This window comes from Manis pentadactyla, chromosome 6 (assembly GCF_030020395.1).
Source record: "Manis pentadactyla isolate mManPen7 chromosome 6, mManPen7.hap1, whole genome shotgun sequence".
Taxonomy (NCBI): Eukaryota; Metazoa; Chordata; class Mammalia; order Pholidota; family Manidae; genus Manis; species Manis pentadactyla.
In genome coordinates, this window is record NC_080024.1 from 61881247 (window position 1) to 61888415 (window position 7169).

Here is a 7169-nt window from a genome sequence, read left to right on the forward strand (position 1 = left end):
GATGCAGAGAGAGATAAAAGGATCTCCAGGAATGAAAGAATATTAAGAGAACTGTGTGACCAATCCAAATGGAACAATATCTGCATTATAGGGGTACCAGAAGAAGAAGAGAGAGAAAAAGGGATAGAAAGTGTATTTGAAGAAATAATTGCTGAAAATATCCCCAAACTGGGGGAGGAATTAGTCTCTCAGCCCACAGAAGCCCACAGAACTCCCAACAGAAGGGACCCAAGGAGGACAACACCAAGACACATAATAATTAAAATGGCAAGCATCAAGGACAAGGACAGAGTATTAAAGGCAGCCAGAGAGAGAAAAAAGGTCACCTACAAAGGAAAACCCATCAGGCTATCATCAGACTTCTCAACAGAAACCTTACAGGCCAGAAGAGAAAGGCATGATATGTTTAATGCAATGAAACAGAAGGGCCTTGAACAAAGAATACTGTATACAGCACGATTATCATTCAAATATGAAGGAGGATTAAACAATTCCCAGACAAGCAAAAGTTGAGGGAATTTGCATCCCACAAACCACCTCTACAGGGTATTTTAGAGGAACTGCTCTAGATGGAAGCATTCCTAAGGCTAAATAGATGTCACCAGAGAAAATAAAATCACAGCAAAGAAAGCAGACCAATGAAATACTAACTAAAGGCAAAAAATAAAATGAACTACTCACAAAAGCAGTCAAAGGAAACACAAAAGAGCACAGAATAAAACACCTAACGTATAAAGAATGGGGGAGGAATAAGAAGGGAGAGAAATAAAGAATCATCAGACTGTGTTTATAATATCTCAATAAGCGAGTTAAGATAGACAGTTAGATAGTAAAGAAGCTAACCTTGAACCTTTGGTAACCACAAATCTAAAACTTGCAATGGCAATAAGTACATAGCTATCAATAATCACCCTAAAATGGTATTATCTGAGTGTTGGGACTGCTCATTGCTGCTGGGTTGTCATTGCTTTTAAGCATTTTCAGGAAATAAACAATTACAGGGTTTTTACTTTTTTTTTCTATTTGTATGGTTCATCTCTTACATGGAAAGTTTTGGGTCTTAACACATTAACATAGTCATTTGCTCTATAATATCCATAGAATAGCTTCAAAATGAAACCAAGGTTTTTACTAATCATTACAGTATTAAATGAAATTTAAATTTTGCCTTTCTTTTTGTCCTTAGAATACATATTTTTGGGAATAAATACAGTCAAAGTCTTCTGCTTAAAAAACTTTAAAATCGTTCTTTTCTTTGTGTGATTATATCACCAACTTGATATATGGTTAAGTTTACTTGTTTTACAACAGTCCTCTTGGTACTTTGTCAGGCAAAGTTCTTTGTTTATTTCTTAAGCATCTTTACAAAATACTCTTCTTCAAGCTGTAACAAGAATTTAAGTTAAAAGAAGAAATGGGAAGAAATACAGTTCTGGGACCTTATCTTCCAACTTATATGCATTATTTAATCGTTCACCATAGATTTCACAGCAATTCGTCCAGGATTCCCCAAATAAGCTGTTCCCTGACAAAACTTCTTAATCATTGCCTCAATTTAGATAATCCTGGTCATGTCATGAATACTGAAGCCTTTATATCTCCAGGCTCTTGTTTGTCCTTTAATACCAAAGCCTGCTGATGTATCAATACATCATCCAATGTCATTAAAAGTCATATTTACAGAAATGAAACATTCATGATTAAAAAAGGAAATCCTAGGCAGAAGCTCCCTTTGAGGTCAATTTTTTTACATGAAATATCCCAGCTAATTTTTTGTTCCAGTAAAAAGAACACACACAAACACACCTTTCTTCCTTATGTATACTGTTAGACAGACTGAATCATTGATAATGTTTAAAACATTATATGGCTGTTGTGGGACAAGCATGTTTAAACTGAAAGTACAAGAACTCAGTTCAAGAGTAGGATGGAATTGGTTTTATATAACTTAATAGTTACCAACAATGAGACTGTAATCAAACTTCCTAAACCTTTTATGGACTTGATTTCCTTAACTGTAAAGGGAGTGTAATAATACATACTTATAGAGTTAATAAATTAGCCCCAAATGTACAGTGGCTAGCACAGTATATGGCACACAATAGAGGTTTAATCACCATTTTCATTCTCTCAACCAAAAAAAAACTCTCAAGACAAGCAGAATCAGTAGACAGTCAGTTGATCTAGAAGATGATAGTGAGTACAGTCCTACTTCCACCCTTGATTCTTAGATCATTTTGTGTCATTTGGCTCTCCTTCGAAGGAGCAACAAACTGAGCTGTTACGTATTGCTTCAGTTGACCAGGAAACCAAAGTGTTAGCAGTCTTTTTATTCCTGTTAATTTGCATAAGGCATAGAGGTAATATAAAAAAGTGGCTCTCCTAATCAAGGGTTCTCCTATCAGCTCTCTGACAGGATATCTTGAGGGTGGTTTCTAGAAGATTCCTAAATAATTTTCCATGGTCACTCAAGAAAAGCTACAAGTTTCATCCCCCTCTTTGGAGATCTTTTACTCCACTTGAAAAGGCATATTCTTATCCAGAGTAAAATTAAAAACAACACTCTTAATTCTAGTTCTAAATTTCAACTTGGTACTGAGACATCTGTTGGGAGCAATGCTTTCCTTTGGATTGGTGCTCACTTTTTTCCCTTGTTAAACAAGCATTTTTGTCATTTGGTAAGCTGTTAAAAAAGCCAGGGAAGAGAGCACTCTTAAACTTTTTACTGTAACAAAAAGTATTGCTCTTAAATTAATATGATAGCAAGTTTTAAAGAGTTGTTCTCCACAGAGTATATGTTCCAAAATATTTTTTTTCTTATTAAGATATCATTTATATATCATCTTATGAAGATTTCACATGAGCAATATTGTGGTTACTACATTCACCCATATTATCAAGTCTCCTCCCCAATTGCAGTCACTGTCCATCAGTGTAGTAAGATGTTAGAGTCACTACCTGTCTTCTCTGTGCTATACTGCCTTCCCCGTGACCCCCCTATATTATGTGTGCTAATCATAATACCCCTCAATTCCCATCTTCCTCCCTCCCCACCTGCCTCCCCCACCCCTCCCATTTGGTAACCGCTAGTCCCTCTTGGAGTCTGTGAGTCTGCTGCTGTTTTGTTCCTTTAGTTTTGCTTCGTTGTTATACTCCACAAATGAGTGAACTAATTGGGTACTTGTCTTTCTCCGCCTGGCATATTTCACTGAGCATAATACCCACAAACTCCATTCATGTTGTTGCAAATGCTAGGATTTGTTTTCTTCTTATGGCTGAATAATGTTCCACTGTGTGTGTGTGTGTGTGTGTGTGTGTGTGTGTGTATACCACCTTTTCTTTTTTTCTTTTTTACATTTCACTTTTTCTTTATCCATTTATCTACTGATGGACACTTAGGTTGCTTCCATATCTTAGCTATTGTAAATAAAATAAACATAGGGGTGCATACGTGTTTTTGAATCTGGGACCTTGTTTTCTTTGGGTAAATTTCTAGGAGTAGAATTCCTGGGTCAAATGTTATTTTCATTTCTATTTTTTGAGGAACCTCCATATTGCTTTCCATAATGGTTGAACTAATTTACAGTCCCACCAGCAGTGTAGGAGGGTGCCCCTTGTTCCACATCCTCGCCAGCATTTGTTTTTCTTCTCTTTTGGATGTTGTCCATCCTAACTGGTGTGAAGTGATATCTCATTGTGTTTTAATTTGCATTTCCCCTATAGTTAATGATGTGGAGCATCTTTTCATGTGCCTCTGGCCATCAGAATTTCTTCTTTGGAAAAGTGTCTGTGCAGGTCCTCTGCCCATTTTTTAATTGGATTATTTGTTTTCTGGGTGTTGAGGCATGTGAGTTCCTTATATATTTTAGACGTTAACCCCTTATCAGATATGCATTTATGAATATTCTCCCATACTGTAGGATGCCTTTTTGTCCTGCTGTCCTTTGCTGTACAGAAGCTTTTAAGCTTGATGTAGCCCTATTTGTTCATTTTTGCCTTTGTTTCCCTTGCCCAAGGAGATGCGTTCAGGAAGACGTTGCTCATGTTTATAGTTTATATTCAAGAGATTTTTGACTATGTTTTCTTCTAAGAGTTTTATGGTTTCATGACTTACATTCAGGTCTTTGATCCATTTCAAATTTACTTTTGTGTATGGGGTTAGACAATGATCCAGTTTCATTCTCTTACATGTAGCTGTTCAGTTTTGCCAACACAAGTTGTTGAGGAGGCTGTCATTAGCCACTGTATATCCGTGGCCATTAGCATTGTATATTAATTGGCCATATATGTGTGGGTTTATATCTGGGCTCTCCAGACTATTCCATTGATCTATGGGTGTGTTCTTGTGCCAGTACCAAATTGTCTTTATTACTGTGGCTTTGTAGTAGAGCTTGAAGTTAGGGAGTGTAATACCCCCAGCTTTATTCCTTCTCAGGATTGCTTTGGCTATTTGGGGTCTTTTGTGGTTCCATATGAATTTTAGAACAATTCCAGTTCATTGAAGAATGCTGTTGGTATTTTCATAAGGGATTGCATTGAATCTATAGATTGCTTTAGGCAGGATGGCCATTTTGACAATATTAATTCTTCCTATCCATGAGCTCAGGATGTATTTGCATTTATTGGTGTCTTCTTTAATTTCTCTTATGAGTGTCTTGTAGTTTTCAGGGTATAGGTCTTTCACTTCCTTGGTTAGGTTTATTCCTAGGTATTTTATTCTTTTTCATGCAATTGTGAATGGAATTATTTTCCTGATTTCTCTTTCTGTTAGTTCATCATTAGTGTATAGGAATACAACAGATTTCTGTGTATTAATTTTGTATCCTGCCACTTTGCTAAATTCAGATATTAGTTCTAGTAGTTTTAGAGTGGATTCTTTAGGGGTTTTTTAATGTACAATATCTTGTTATCTGCAAACAGTGACAGTTTAACTTCTTCCTTACCAATCTGGATGCCTTTTATTTTTTTGTGTTGTCTGATTCCTGTGGTAGGACCTCCGGAACTATGTTGAATAAAAGTGGGGAGTGTGGGCATTCTTGTCTTGTTCCCGATCTTAAAGGAAAAGCTCTCAGCTTCTTGTTGTTAAGTATGATGCTGGCTGTAGGTTTGTCATATATGGCTTTTATTATGTTGAGGCACTTGCCCTCTATACCCATTTTGTTGAGAATTTTTATCATGAATGGGTGTTGAATTTTGTTAAATGCTTCTTCAGCATCTACGGAGATGATCATGTGGTTTTTGTCCTCCTTTTGTTGATGTGGTGGATGATTTTGTTGGATTTTCTAATATTGTACCATCCTCGCAACCCTGGAATAAATCCCACTTTCATGATGGATATCCTCTTGATGTATTTTTGAATTCGGTTTGCTAATATTTTGTTGAGTATTTTTACGTCTATGTTCATCAGGGATATTGGTCTGTAATTTTCTTTTTTGTGGTGTCTTTTCCTGGTTTTGGTATTAGAGTGATGCTGGCCTCATAGAATGAGTTTGGAAGTGTTACTTCCTCTTATTTTTCTTTTTTTAAAGGAAAACATTATTTATTAAGTTGCTCCATTAAGCCTAAGTCCTTGAATCCCAGCACTTGTCCAGAATCTGGGTGTGGACCTGGTCTAGAGCCACCCATTGGAGATGTGTCTCAGGAAGCAACAGGCATTTAATTGCAGAGCCTCAAGAACAATCTACACATCCCCCTCTATCCTAAGGGATGACTTTGTTTACAAAGTTCGGAAGTCTAAAATTGGGAACTGGAGACTTGGTAAACTGTTTTTCCAGGTTTAATCTTGTCCTTAATAGTTTTTCCCACACTTACAGTTTTTGCTTGAGGGATGAGGTCTTTCCCTTAGTTGTACTTGAACTAATCTGAGGGTTTTATATGTCCCTGCCCTGGTTGGTTTCCAAGGCACTCTGCCAGTTTTTATTGTGGTGTCCCTGTTTTGTAAACAAGGCAAACCTTCCCACTCCCATTGCAAGGATTCAGCTCAAGTATCACACTGTGAGAATCAAAGTGAGGCTACTCTGGTTGGTTTTCATTGGCTTCATGCTCATCATCTCCAGGTCTGCCAGAGTTGGTTCATTAGGAAGTGAATACACGGAAGACTGGCTGAGTTGAGTCAGTTTTGCAATGCTGTTAATTGCCATACTTCCCAATGTAATTGTGTTTTTGTCCAGCTTCACACTCCATGTCATGTGGAAGCCATTGGTCGTCAGGTAAAAGTTTTTCACATCCTCAGGTAGCATGCAGTTATTTTTTTGTTCCCATGAAGAAATCATATGATGTTCAGCAGGTGGCTTCTCAATGATGGTTACCTCTGTCAGACCTGTAGAAGATTCGAGGATGTGGGTGATCCCCAGGGTCAGCTTCTCCAGGTGTGGCTTGCTGCTGCCCAATGGCAGGGGCAGCATCTCCTCCATGGCTTGCATCCTTACTCTTCTTCTACTTTTTGGAAAACTTTAAGAGGATGGGTATTAGGTCTTCACTAAATGTTTGATAAAATTCAGCAGTGAAACTATCTGGTCCAGGAGTTTTGTTCTTAGGTAGTTTTTTGATTACCAATTCAATTTCACTGCCTGTAATTGGTCTGTTCAGATTTTCTGTTTCTTCCTGGGTCAGTCTTGGAAGATTGTGTTTTCTAGAAAGTTGTGCATTTCTTCTAGGTTATCCAGTTTGTTTGCATACAATTTTTCATAGTATTCTCTAATAATTCTTTGTATTTCTGTGGTGTCCATAGTGATTTTTCCTTTCTCATTTCTGATTCTGTTTATGTGTGTAGACTCTCTTTTTTTCTTGATAAGTCTGGCTTGGAGTTTATTTATTTTGTTTATTTTCTTGAAGAACCAGACCCTTGTTTCATTGATTCTATCATTTTATTTTTCTCAATTTTATTTATATCTGCTCTGATTTTTATTATATGCCTCCTTCTACTGACTTTGGGCCTCATTTGTTCTTTTTCTAGTTTCATTAACTATGAGTTTAGGCTGTTAATTTGGGATTGTTCTTCTTTCTTGAGGTAGGCCTGTATTACAATATACTTCCCTCTTAAACTGGTCTTTGCTACATCCCATTGATTTTGGGGTTTTTATTTTTTTATTTTTTGTCTCCATATATTGCCTGATCTCTGTTTTAATTTGGTCATTAATCCATTGATTATTTAGGAGCATGTTGTTAAG

The 7169-nt window shown here is 36.8% G+C and overlaps 1 pseudogene; it reads right to left on the minus strand.

The window, feature by feature from the left end:
• Positions 1-5916: 5916 nt before the first annotated feature.
• Positions 5917-6413, minus strand: LOC118907888 (tubulin polyglutamylase complex subunit 2-like; annotated as a pseudogene).
• Between the last annotated feature and the right edge of the window lie 756 nt (positions 6414-7169).